This window comes from Leptonychotes weddellii, unplaced genomic scaffold (genome assembly GCF_054177405.1).
Source record: "Leptonychotes weddellii isolate Sample4059 unplaced genomic scaffold, ASM5417740v2 HiC_scaffold_1734, whole genome shotgun sequence".
Taxonomy (NCBI): Eukaryota; Metazoa; Chordata; class Mammalia; order Carnivora; family Phocidae; genus Leptonychotes; species Leptonychotes weddellii.
The window spans coordinates 1-14,031 of NW_027756986.1; the positions used below are offsets into that span (position 1 = coordinate 1).

The window sequence follows — 14,031 nt, forward strand, 5'->3', positions numbered from 1 at the left end:
TCTCCAACATTTGTTGTTTCTTTCCCTGTCCATTTTTGCCATTCTAACTGGTGTAAGGTGGTATCTCAGTGTGGTTTTGATTTGGATTTCCCTGATGGCTAATGATGATGAACATTTTTTCATGTGTCTGTTAGCTATTTGTATGTAAGAAGAGGGGATTCTGAAGTTTTGAAGTCACAAAGGTGCTCAGGACAGAAGTATGGCTTATAGCAGCAAGAGCATTTGATCTTTCCACTGCCCTAATACTTCACACATAGAGGCAAAGGAACGTCTAAGAGTCAAGTATTCCATTTTCACTGTGGCACATTACCATAAATTACATTTTCCTGCAAAAACAATGCTATAAATGTTGATTATGTTTCCAGACAGGCCCATAAGTACTTATAAGTACTTTTTAGCCAAAATTATATTGGTTATATTACAGGTTACACAAGTTTTTATAGTCTCATCTAAGACTTAAACTACCACTTACAACACTGTTTAGAACTAAGACTTCATTTTCCCAGGGCAACAATTTTTTAGAACATGAGCCATTTGTGAGTTTGGAAGATTGTCTGTTCAGAATCAAATATTTGGTTAATCTCATTAAATAATCTTAAAAGGGTTTAATCATAAGACAATTTACATATATTAACCAATTCTGCCCTCCTACCATCACCATTCTTTCCATTTCCCTAATTATAATTTGATAAAATTAGTACTTAAAAATTTTTTAAGATTTTATTTTAGAGAGAGAGCAAGTGAGCCTGCATGCGCACACAGGGGGGAGGGGCAGAGGGAGAGGGAGAGAGAGAATCTCAAGCAGACTCCATGCTGAGTGCGGAACCTGATGCAGGGCTGGATCTCACAACCTGAGCCCAAAATCAAGAGCTGGATGCTTAACTGACTAAGCCACCCAGGGGCCCCAAGGTCCCCCAGGACTTTTAAAAATGCTTATACCTTTTATAATTTGGTTTCATCTGTGAAGTTTTAAATATCTACTTATATTCCTTAAATTTCTGATTTAAAAATTAATCAAAAATATTTTCGGGTGCCTGGGTGGCTCAGTCGGTTAAGTGTCTGCCTTCGGCTCAGGTCATGATCCCAGGGTCCTGGAATTGAGTCCCATATCCAGCTCCCTCCTCAGTGGGGAGTCTGCTTCTCTCTCTCCCTCTACCCCTCCCCTTGCTCATGCTCTCTCTCTCTCAAATAAAATCTTTAAAATATATATTTTCTCACCTTAAATGCAAGATTTTTCTTTTTATTTTGTCTTGTGCAACCTCAAAATATGCTTTATGAATGAGGATTATCATGCATGTTTTTAGTTTTCTGTTTTTTAAAATATTTGACAAATACCATATGATATGATCCCACTTAAATGGGAAATATTTAAATTAAGGGAAATAATGTGAGTTGCCTAAAAAAAAAGTATGATAAGCAATTTCTCAAACTATACAAATACTACTTACAACACTCAACTTATTAATTTGAATCAGAAAATAGTCAATTACTGCCTTTCCTTTAGGATTTTTCACTTACAGAAATAAAAAAAATTGGCTTTAGTATAGCCACCAATGTAAAGACAGTTAATTTATAACAAATCTCTTATTTGTTTCTAGAATTAAAAACTATAGTTCCTTCTGCTAACCCACATAAGTAAATCATAATGCAAATGTGTTTTAGAAACCCCTGGACTGAAGGCCTCCGCCATCACTCAAGCTTTCTGGGAAAAATGGGGGGGAAAAAAAAAAAAAGCCTTAATTATTTTAACAACCAAAAAAACCACAAAGCAATGTGAAATGTCCAGAATAGGCAAATCCATACAGATAGAAAGTAGATTAACAGTTGCCTAGGGCAGGAGAGAGGCAGGAAGTAGAGAAGAAAGCAGGAATGGGGAGTGACTGCTAATGGGTACAGGGTTACTCTAAAATTGGATTGTAGTGATAGTTGCGCAACTGTGAATATACTAAAAGCCATTGAACTAATAAACACTTTAAATGGATCAATTTTATGGTATGTGAAATTTTTAATAAAGCTATAAAGGAAATCACATGAAAAAAATTGAATTGAAGAAAAATATTTTTAAATAAAATCTATGTTCTTCCTATGGGATGCTAGTTTATTAAATAAGTGACAAAACAAAAAATTAAAACAGAAAATGACATTCCTATTTTAATTTTTCAGTTTTTTAATAGTACACTCCCATTTAATAACAAGTAAAAGTTTGAAGAATTCTAGAAAAAAAGCGTTTTAGTTCAGAAACTAAAAAAATATTTCAATTAATTAAACAATTATCTTTTCACTTAATGAAAATAAAACTATTAGATACCAATATTTTAAATGACTATAAAATTTTTAATAAACGTCTAAAACTATTAATTCACAAAGAATCCCAACAGAAGAGAAGGGGGATATTAGTTAATTCACAAAGAATCCCAATAGAAGAGAAGGGGGATATTAGTGCATCAAATTTGGTCACCACAGAATGGCTTTAGATCATGATCAATAGTGGGTATTAAAGAGAGCATTCATGCATGATTTCAACATTTTAGCATTTTTACTGGCAAAATCTGCCACGAAGATCACCATCCAGTGTATCCTTCAATGTCTTTACTCAATGTCCTTTACTGGTCGAGGTAACAAATTTCTTTTGAATACAGAGAAAGAAGATACATTCTATCAATGATCTTTGTTTAGGGACCAATGAGCATTATGAAATTCATAACACTGGATCTCATATGACTAGAAACTCAGAAAAATTGGTCTTAATTTCATAAACTTTTCTTTTTCTTGATTTCTGATATATTATGCTCTTTACTGCTACGTTACCACGAACTTAGCCCTTATTTTATCTTGCTCTAAATGTCATTTTATTGATATTTTTAAGATGTACAATATTTAAATGTGTTTTTGAAACAGATGAAGTATAACAAATTTTGAAAATAGCATTTTCAAAAACAAAATAAACTCTTACCTGTTTGACATCCCGAACAAGATGAAATAGCATTGGATTAGTTGGACCTTGTTTCTTTAAGGAGAAAAAAATTAAAGCAAATTATTATTTTTCTTCAAAATAATGTAACAACTTCTTTTGTTACTTACAGGACTTTATGAAATTATATTGTTGCTCAAATTATATTGTTTTTCAGCTAAATAAGTTCTGTTCTCAAATTATATTGTTTTTCAGCTAATTGAGTTCTGTTCATAAAATGGAGCAAAGAAAAAGATAAACCATTTCATATCATCATATTTACCTTCAAAAAGATGTATAATTTAGGTTATGTTCTACTTATGCAAAAACGCAAATTTTAAATCATGCAAACTTTGAAAGCTTTACAATTCTATCTTTAATTTACACTTCTTTCATTGAATGGAGCTGTACACTTTTTTAATTTTTTAAAAAATTTATTTATTTGAGAGACAGCAAGAGAGAGAGCATGAACAGGACAGAGGAAAAGGGAGAAGCAGACCCTCCACTGAGCAGGGAGCCTGACGCGGGACTCAATCCCCAGACTTTGGGATCATGACCTGAGTTGAAAGCAGACGCTTAACTGACAGCTACCCAGGCGCCCCAGCTTTAAAATTCTACATAATATCTAGGGGTGCCTGGGTGGCTCAGTCATTAGGTGTCTGCCTTCGGCTCAGGTCATGATCCCAGGGTCCTGGGATCGAGCCCCGCATTGGGCTCCCTGCTCTGTGGGAAGCCTGCTTCTCCCTCTCCCACTCCCCCTGCTTGTATTCCCTCTCTTGCAGTCTCTCTGTCAAATAAAATGAGTTATTGATAAGCTTTGTTTAAAGTTAAAGGATTATATAACATGATAAAGTAGTGGTTCTCAAACTTTGTTATCAGGGTCCTATCAATAACTGATGCTGAAAAGTAAATATCATCTTAATAACTCTGAGTTACACAATTAATAAAATTACCTGCCTTGCTAATGGGATCAATTTTTATTTTTTATTACTTTTATAACTGCTTTACATTTCAGGGGTATACCTTATTACTTCAGCACAATGAATAATCCTTTTAATTTTTATACCTGTTTGCTAGAAAGAGTAGAATGCCAACAAAGTTCAATCTAACTGTGCTAGATATTATTAAAGAAAAAAAATGGGGGAAAATAAAGATATAATCCCTACTCAAAAGAAACTTACAATCCACAGGGAAGATATAATTGTCCTCAACTAACTATGCCAATGGGTTCGTGGAGGCAGTGGCACAGATTAGAACTATGTTCTAAATAATGAATAAAATTCCAGTAAGTGCAGAGTAGCTGAGAAAAACACACACCAGCAGTGTGTATACAAGAAATGCTTTTTTAAAAAGTTTATATTTTGGGGGACTAATAATAGGTAGAAACATAAATGAAACATCCAGTATGGGAAGGTAGGTGTGGGAATAAAAGGCCAAGTGACAGTTAGCTAGGGTAAAATCTCAAAAGCTGAAAAACTTTGGAAATCAAGCCAAGAGCTTGGGTATTATTCTATACACACTGGGGAGCTATCAAAGATTTTTTTAACTGGGGAAAGATACAGTAAAATATAGGGTTATAATAATTAGCTTAAAGAACTGATTTGAAGAAAGGACAAGGAGATTAGATTACTATAAGACTGCTATAAACACAAAGTACAAAGACATTAGGAATGAAAAGGAGGAGATAAACAGGCAGAAACTGATGAATGAACAGACAGCTTTGCAGAGAAGTCAAAGTTAGAAAGCTAGGATTTGGTAATAGTGTACCTCAAAATATAGTACAATTAAATTAATGTTGGTAACACGGAAAACCAGTAACAAGGGCAGTATTTACTCTCTCCAATGCTAGACACATGAACTGAGAAAGGCTTTGTAAAGGAAACAGTTTTCAGGAGCTCTTTAGAAAAAAAACAAAAAATTGTATGTAAGCTAAAAAAGGGATACCACAAGGTCAAAATCACGAATGTAAAAAAAAAAAAAGGAGAAAAGAAAAAACAATGTGTAATTCATTCATTAAGAAAAGGCATCAAAAGAAGTTTGGTGTAACAAATGACCACCCAAGAGAAAAAAAAAAAAAGAAGAAAATACAATAACTCTGTAATTAAGAAGCTGATTCTATGGTTTTAAAAAGGGGTAGGGGGAAGGAATGGGAAACAGAGTTATTAACACTTTACCTCCTTCCTATGTGACTATGGTGACAGGGAAAATCTCAGAAACAAGGAAAGGGTTTCAGATTGTCACATAACCAACCCACCCTAACACTGGCTGTAATTCTTCCAAGTAATCAAGAAAATCATTAAAGGTTTTAGCAGTAGAACTGGACATGTTCAGGTACAATGACACTTCCCAAAGAAATAACCTTAGTCAACAAAGAATTTTAACATATACTTACTGTGTTATAAAGTTCTTCCAGTCTAGGAATGGTAAGGAATTTATGCATGCTTACTCCATTTTCAATAAGAAGTTTCACAAATGCAACTCTATCCATTACAAGAGCATCAAGCATAGCTTGTTCCAAGGACCCAACCTAAAAGAAAATAAAAATTAATCAATATATTTCACAGTCTAATTATACACATAGTTCTAAATGCAAGTCCTTATTTGTTCCTGAACAGTATTAGAACAAAATTAAAAAGATGCAAAATAGGGGCACCTGGGGGGCTCAGCCAGTTAAGTCTTCAACTCTTGATTTTGGCTCAGGTCATGATTTCAGGGTTGTGAGATCAAGCCCCGCATCCAGCTCCACGCTGCGTGCGGAGCCTGCTAAGATTCTCTCTCTCTCCCTCTTGCTCTGCCCCGCCCCCACCTCAAAAAAAAAAAAAAAAACCACCCACGCAAAATAGTAAAAGGATAAGACTCAAGGTATAAAGAGAATAGCAGAAAAGACTTCTACAGAGTAGCATTCCCCAAAGAACATTTCATAAGCAGTATTTCTGCAGGAGAGTAAGTGTTATATAGGGATAAAAAAAAAAAAGAATCCATCATTAAGTCAATTTAGGGGAAAAATATCTTAAGAGCAACAGTTCTCAATGTTTAGGAAAGGTTTTTTTGAGGGATCATTTCAATAACTGGGGGCCATTATTACCAACATTCAAAGGATACCAGAGATCATACAACATGCCAGACAATTTCACTCAAAAAGGAATTGTCCCATATCTCACACAACTTTGTTATCCTGTTACATGTTCATGAATAAAAATGCAATAGTTCTGCTTTACTTATAAACACAAAGTATTGTCACGGTTTGTTTTACAAAATGAACTTTCCAAAAATACAACCACCATATAAATTAGGTAAGATGGTACTTAGCTTTCTTGAGAACTTTAACGGAATTATTCACCATTAGAGAAAAATAACATCTCCAAACAGCAACACAATCTGTGCTGTTTGAGTTTAATGTAACACATGTGTATCAGTCAGCATTTATAAGCTGTCCCTTTTAAGTTTTTAGGGACTCTTTAGATAGATTTCAACAAACTCTGAATCAAATGCTATTAAAATTAGTGGAGACACAAATATAGAGATTTCATTAAGTACGGGTATTTTATTAATAGAACATTAATATATTTAATATTAATATATTTTATATGTATGATATTAAAATACTTTAATATCTCATATTATTGCTTCTGTATATATTTTTTTAAGATTTTATTTATTTGACAGAGAGAGAGAGAGAGCTGTAAGCAGAGGGAGAGTTCGGAGAAGCAGGCTCCCCGCGGAGCAGAGAGTCTGATGCAGGGCTTGATCCCAGGATCCCGGGATCATGACCTGAGCCGAAGGCAGATGCTTAACCACCTGAGCCACCCAAGCACCCCAACTTCTGTGTATTTTTAATATTTTGGTACCATATGATAAAATGAAACTTTGTGGTGAAAAATCAATACCAAAATGATTGTTTTTTTTTTTTCTACCTCTCGTTTTCCAATCTTACTCTGATTCTGTCTTCAGAAGTTTACTAGACAACTATACAACTTCTCTACAGTAGCTTTTATTAACATTTCTTTCTCCAATGTATCCGCTATTTTCATCACTCAGCAAAGGATTTGGTCACCAAGATCTTTTTCAGGATATAGACTAAATGCAAACCTTACACATGATGGGTTTTCAAGATGAAAGATCTTTTTTCTGCAGTATTTTTTTACCACTCAGTTCTATGTCATAACAAGAGAAATATTTTGACACTGCACTTAAAGATAAGGCCAAACTAATTAATAACACTGTAAAACTTATTTTCTCATACTAACAACTGGTCATTTATCATGGCATGTTATTCCTATTCTAGTTAAGATTCTTTCTTTCTCTTATGACATACAAATAATTCTGATGTTATTACTTATTCTAACATTAACTATCTGTACTCTTAATTCCTATTTGGTCGTCTTCATGGGTGTTTTTCTGCTCGCATGGAATGTAAGTCACCAACAACATTCGGTATTAGTGTGCACTCACAACTGCTGCATTTACACTGATTCTACATAAAATAAGTGTAAGCATCTAATTAGTTATGCTATCTATATGTTGCCATTCTTAAGCACCTCTGCACTGAAGTATCTATTTTTATTATAAATCACTTTCATTTGTCTTTATTACAATAGGGCATTATATTGTTTTTTTTAAATTTGTATAGAAATGCACTCAATGAAAGTCAATTTTCATATAATAAAAAGGTCATAATAAAACTGACAGGTTCTATCTGAATTGAACAAAAAGAAACATTCTATCTGAATTAGGTTTATAACCACAGCCTTAAAACAAAATAAAGCCTGACAAAATTTTCACATCTGAGAAAAAAAGGTTTGAAGAAAAAGTATCTGTTTTGTTCTGCATTTCTTCATACATTCAATGCATTCTGAACTCCTAACAAATGAAGAGGAAAAACAGTAAAACAATTATGCTGCAAACTCTAGCATGAAGGAAAGCACAAAATCAAATAGATAATATTGTGCAGAACAAATCCATGACATAAACCACATATACATAGAAGATAAAAGCTTTGTCCATGCCTTTACATCTGAGGAAATTAAAAACCCCAATGAAGTTATTCAACGGAATAAAAGGCTGGTTTACTGTTACAGTTTTACCACAGCTGATTAACATTAATTTTTTCCGCTGTAGTCCTACAAGAATGGAAGTGACTATTCTTTTTTATTATTTATAGGAAATACATTCCCATGGTTTAAAAAAATAATCAAATACCAAATTGGTATAAAATGAAACTTTGTCTCCTCTGGCCCTCATCTCTACAAACATATCCCATAATAACAGTTTCCAGAAAGGTTCTATGACTACACAGTGCCTGCAGATATGCCTGAATGTGTGTACATCCATAAACAGAATTTGCTACAATGAAGTTCATGCTATGCATACTTTTCTGCAATTTGCTGTTTACACTTTGTAGATAGAAAAGATCTAGCTCAGGGGCGCCTGGGTGGCTCAGTCGTTAAGCGTCTGCCTTCGGCTCAGGTCATGATCCCGGGGTCCTGGGATCGAGCCCCGCATCGGGCTCCCCGCTCGGCGGGAGGCCTGCTTCTCCCTCTCCCACTCCCCCTGCTTGTGTTCCCTCTCTGGCTATCTCTCTCTCTGTCGAATAAATAAATAAAATCTTAAAAAAAAAAAAAAAAGATCTAGCTCATCCTCTGTAAAGACTGGATAAAATAATCCAAGGTGGGGATGAACATTTATTTTGCCAAGCTTCCCAGTGATTCAGACATATAACAAAAATTTGTCAAGTGTTTACTATGCCAGTCTGTGAATACAGCAGGTTAACAAAAAAATTCTTTTTTTTTTTTTAAATATTCTTGCTTCTGTAAAATTTACTTTCTAGGAGTAGAAAGAGAAACAAATGGCTAAGATATATGGTGATAAATGCTAAAGAAAAAAATGGCAAAGAACACAGAAAATGCTGTCACAGGGGACTGCTAATAAAGTAGGGTGGATGGGGTGCCTGGGTGGTGCAATCAGTTGAGCAACTGACTCTTGGTTTTGGCTCAGGTCCTGATCTCAGGGTTATGAGATCAAGCTCCAAGTCAGGGTCTGCACTCAGCGTGGAATCTGCTTGGGATTCTCTCTCTGCCCCTCCCCCAACCCACACACGCTCGTGCTCTCTCTCTCTGAAGTAAATAAACCTTAATAAAATAGGGTGGACAGTAAAAGTCTGAGGAGGACATGTTTGGTTAGAAACCAGAAAAAGAGGGGTGCCTGGCTGGCTCAGACAGAAGAGCATGTAATTCTTGATCTCGGGGTCGTGAGTTTGAGCCCCATATTGGGTACAGACATTACTTAAATAAATGTTTTTTTTAAAAAAGGAAACGAGAAAAAGAAAAATCAAGTCCAGGTAGGCATCTGGAGGAAACTGTTCCAGAGAGAAAAAAACAGCAAGTACAAAGATGAGGGGAGCATTCTTAGTATGTTTTAAGAAGACGCCAATATGGCTACATAAAAGAGTGCAAAGGGAATGGTGTTAACACATAAGGTAAGAGAGGTAGTTAATAGGGCAGAAGATGTGAAGCCCTATAGGCCATCATAAGGGCTCTGGATTATGCTCTGTGTAAATGTGATGTGATCCATCTTCTGTCTAAGAGGAAGAATGAGAATAAGGAAACCAAGGAGGATGCTACTAAAACAGTATAGAAGGCTGATAGCAGATTGGACCAGGATGACAAAAAATTGGGTATTTTGAAAGTAGATCTGAAAACATTTACAAAGGGAATTGGACTGGAATATATGAAAAAGAGAAAATAAAAAACGACACTAAGATTTCTTATCCCCAAACTGGGAAAAGGTTGTTGCCATTTAGTAAGATGGGAGATGGGAAAGACCGTGGAAGGAACTGTCTAAACATCTAAGATAACACTGTAATGAATTCTTTTTTTTTTTTGTAATGAATTCTCTTGTACATAGAAGACTATTTCTTTTTTTTTCTCTTCCTTCCTCCCTCCCTCCCGCCCTCCTTCCCTCCCTTTCTTCTCTTGTACATAGAGGACTATTTCTTTTTTCCCTTTTCATTCCTTCCTTCCTCCCCCCTTTCCCTTCTTTTTTCTTTTAACCTTTTGACCCCTTCACCCATTTTCCCCATTTCCCCACCCCAATCTGTTCTGTTATCTATGAGCTTGATTTTTCTTTTTTAATTCCACATATAAAAGAGATCACATGGTATTTATATTTCACCTAGCATAATGATCTCAAGATCCATCTATGTTGTTGCAAATACCAAGATTTCACTCTTTCTTATGGCTGAATAATACTCCATTGTATATATACACAATTTCCTTATCCATTAATCCATCAAGCCAGAAAACAATGAACAAAATGGCAATAAGTACATAGCTATCAATAATTACTTTAAACATAAATGGACTAAATGTTCCAATCAAAATGCACAGCGTTTAAATGGATTAAAAAAAAAAAAAACACCAAGACTCATCACCTATATGATGCCTGCAAGAGACTCACTTTAGATGTAAAGTCACAGACTAAAAGTGAAGGGACAGGATAAGAGATTCCCTGCAAATGGAAACCAAAAGACAGATGGAATAGCGATACTTAATCTCAGACAAAACAGACTTTAAAACGAACACTGTAATAAGACAAAGAAGGCATTACATGATAATAAAGGAGTCAATGCAACCAACATTTGTAAATATTTATGCATTCAACCCAGGAGGACCTAAATATATAAAGCAAATAATAAAAGACACAAAGGGAGAAAGAGACAGCAATACAGTAATGGTAGGATACTTTAATACACCCCCCTTACATCGATAGATCATCCAGACAGAAAATCAATAAGAAAACATTGGCCTTAAATGGACTTAACAGATATTTACAGAACATCCCCATCCAAAAGCAAAAGAACACACATTCTGTCAAGTGAATATAGAATATTTTCCAGGCTAGATCATATGGTAGGCCATAAAACAAGTCTTAATAAAATTAGGAGGACTGGGCGCCTGGGTGGCTCAGTTGGTTAAGCGACTGCCTTCGGCTCAGGTCATGATCCTGGAGTCCCGGGATCGAGTCCCACATTGGGCTCCCTGCTGAGCAGGGAGTCTGCTTCTCCCTCTGACCCTCCCCCCTCTCATGTGCTCTCTCTCATTCTCTCTCTCAAATAAATAAATAAAATCTTTAAAAAAAAAAAAATTAGGAGGACTGAAATCATATCAATCATCTTTTTCAACCACAATGGTATGAAACTAGAAATGAGTTCTACGAAAAAGAACTGGAAAATTCACAAATATGTGAAAATTAAATAACATGCCACTGAACAACCAGTGAGTCAAAGAAGAAACAAACAAAAATACCTTGAAACAACTGAAAATGGAAATAAAAATACCAAAATTTGTAGAATGGAGCAAAAGCAGTTCTAAGAGGAAAGCTGACAGCAATAAATGCCTATCTCAAGAAATTTTAAAAGTCTCAAACACCTAACTTTACATCTCAAGGAATGAGAAAAAGAATAAACAAAATAATCCAAAATTGGTAAGAAGGAAATAAGAAAGATTAAAATAGAAATTAATGAAATAGAAACTAAAATAACATAAAGAAGATCAAATTAAGAGCTGGTTCCTTGAAAAGATAAACAAAAGGTTGAGAAACCTTTAGTTAGACTCACCAAAAAAAGGAGAGGACTCAAAATAAGAAATAAAACAGGAGATGTTACAACTAATACCACAGAAATACAAATGATTATGAGACTACTATGAACAATTATATACTACAAAACTGGGACAACCAGGCGCCTTGGGTGGCTCAGTCAGCTAAGTGTCTCACTTCGGCTCAGGTCATGATCATGGGGTCCTGGGTTTGAGCCCCATGTCGGGCTCCCTGCTCAGTGGGCAGTCTGCTTCTCCCTCTCCCTCAACCCCTGCCCACTGCTCGTGCTCTCTCTCTCTCATGTTCTCTCTCTCAAATAAATAAATAAAATCTTAAAAAAAAAAAAAAAAAACGGGGCGCCTGGGTGGTTCAGTTGTTAAGCATCTGCCTTCGGCTCAGGTCATGATCCCGGGGTCCTGGGATGGAGCCCTGCATAGGGCTCCCTGCTCAGCAGGAAGCCTGCTTCTCCCCTTCCCAACCCCCTGCTTGTGTTCCCTCTCTCGCTGTGTCTCTCTCTGTCAAATAAAGAAAATCTTTAAATAAATAAACTAAAAAAAAAAAAAAAAGCACAACCTATGGGCTCCCTACTCTGAGGGGAGCCTGCTTTTCCCTCTCCCTCTTCCGCTCCTCCTGCTTGTGCTCTCTCCTTCTCTCTCTCTCAAACAAATAAATGTTTTTTAAAAAATCTGGACAACCTAGAAGAAATGGCTAAATTCCTGGGAAAATACAACCTACCAAGACTGAATCATGATGAAATGGAAAATGTGAACAGACCAATCACTAGTAAGGAGATTGAATCAATAATCAAAAACCTATCAACAAACAGGAGAGCAGGACCAGGCTGCTCACTGGTGAATACTACCAAACATTCGAAGAATTAATACCAATCCTTCTTAATCTCTTCCAAAAAATAAAGGAGGAGGAAACTCTTCCAAACTTATTTTATGAGGCTAGCATTAACCTGATAGCAAATTCAGATAATGACCCAAGAAAATTACAGGTCAATATCCCTGATAAACAGATGTACGGGCGCCTGGGGGGCTCAGTCGGTTAAGCGGCTGCCTTCGGCTCAGGTCATGATCCCAGGGTCCTGGGATCAAGACCCACATTGGGCTCCCTGCTCAGCAGAGAGCCTGCTTCTCCCCCTCCCTCTGTCTCTGTGTGCCGCTCTGCCTACTTGTGCTCTCTGTCAAAATAAGTAAAGTCTTAAAAAAAAAAAAAACAAACAGATGTATAGGCACTATTTCTAAGACTTCTTTCAGTTCTAGGATTTTTAGCGATCTATACCCTATAGAAAGTAAGGTTTTATCATGAGGAAAACAGAACTTATTAAATCCTAAATGGATCTGGATGCTGTAGAAATGTTTAGCTAAACCAATTTTGCATTTTAGGCAGACATAAAATGTCAACTTAGATCACAATTCCAGCAAATACTTTGTTATTACACAGTCTAATTTAATTTCATAGTGTATATAGATTATTTACATACCAGCCACTGCTGTCCATAAACAAACACATGATTTTTGGCAATGTCAACTCTATCCCATGCCAATGTAAGGATGAGCTGGTCAAATGCAGATGCATTAGTGCCTAATTGAACAGAGAAAACAGTTGACAAGATCAATTAATTTATCTCTATTAAAATGTGAGCACTTATGAATTCTCCCCATTCCCTTTTAATTAACTTACATAGCTCATTTCAGTCACTGTTCAGAGGCAGCCTGCCTCAGAGAGATAAGGTTACCCCCCAGGGTTGAGGGCTTTTATTTTCCAACTACAGAAAACACACAGCCTCATTCATTGCAAACAATTCAGAATGCAGAACAATAAGAATAAAACAAAGATATCTGTTTCTATCACAGAGACAGTACCATGTTAAGATTATGAAAAACATCCTCTGTCTTCCACAAAGAACATGCACTTTTCTGCGCATATATAAATTCATACAAATACTTTTGTCTATGCAAAAGTATATGATACTATACAAAGTATTTAGTAACCTATTTTATGTACCTTAACATCACACCTTAGTTTTGTAGAACAGTACATAGAGATTACCTTATATACATATTAATACTTTTACAGGTGAACTAAAGTTGCCTCAAAAAACACTCTAGTGGCCATTCAGATTATTTTGAATTTTTTGGTGAGTATATTTTTATGCACATGCTTGATTATTTAAATAGGATGATTCTATAGAAGCCAAAACGCTGGGTAAAGAATATATACTTTAAAACTTTTGATATACTGCCAAAATAGGTTCCAGAAAGGTGATATCATCCATCAATGGTACAAAAATATCCAAGAGGGGAGTAAAATGCTTCTGTATTAAGATTTACTTTGTTTTAATTTTTTTTTATTTTTTATTTTTTTTTTATTCTTATGTTAATCCCCATACATTACATCATTAGTTTTAGATGAAGTGTTCCATGATTCATTGTTTGTGCATAACACCCAGTGCTCCATGCAGAACGTGCCCTCCTCAA

At 35.5% G+C, this 14,031-nt stretch overlaps 1 long non-coding RNA gene across 2 annotated transcripts; it reads right to left on the bottom strand.

Moving 5' to 3' along the window:
* Positions 1-6: 6 nt before the first annotated feature.
* LOC145718548 (uncharacterized) lies at positions 7-13,831 on the bottom strand. 2 transcript variants are annotated; one of them, XR_014141888.1, is made up of 4 exons: positions 13,235-13,831; positions 13,035-13,135; positions 5,343-5,477; positions 7-3,007 (listed from the first exon to the last, which is right to left on the bottom strand). It is a non-coding gene; the product is annotated as an uncharacterized LOC145718548 (long non-coding RNA). The 2 variants fall into 2 exon arrangements; XR_014141887.1 differs by having other exon boundaries at positions 13,035-13,635.
* Positions 13,832-14,031: the final 200 nt, after the last annotated feature.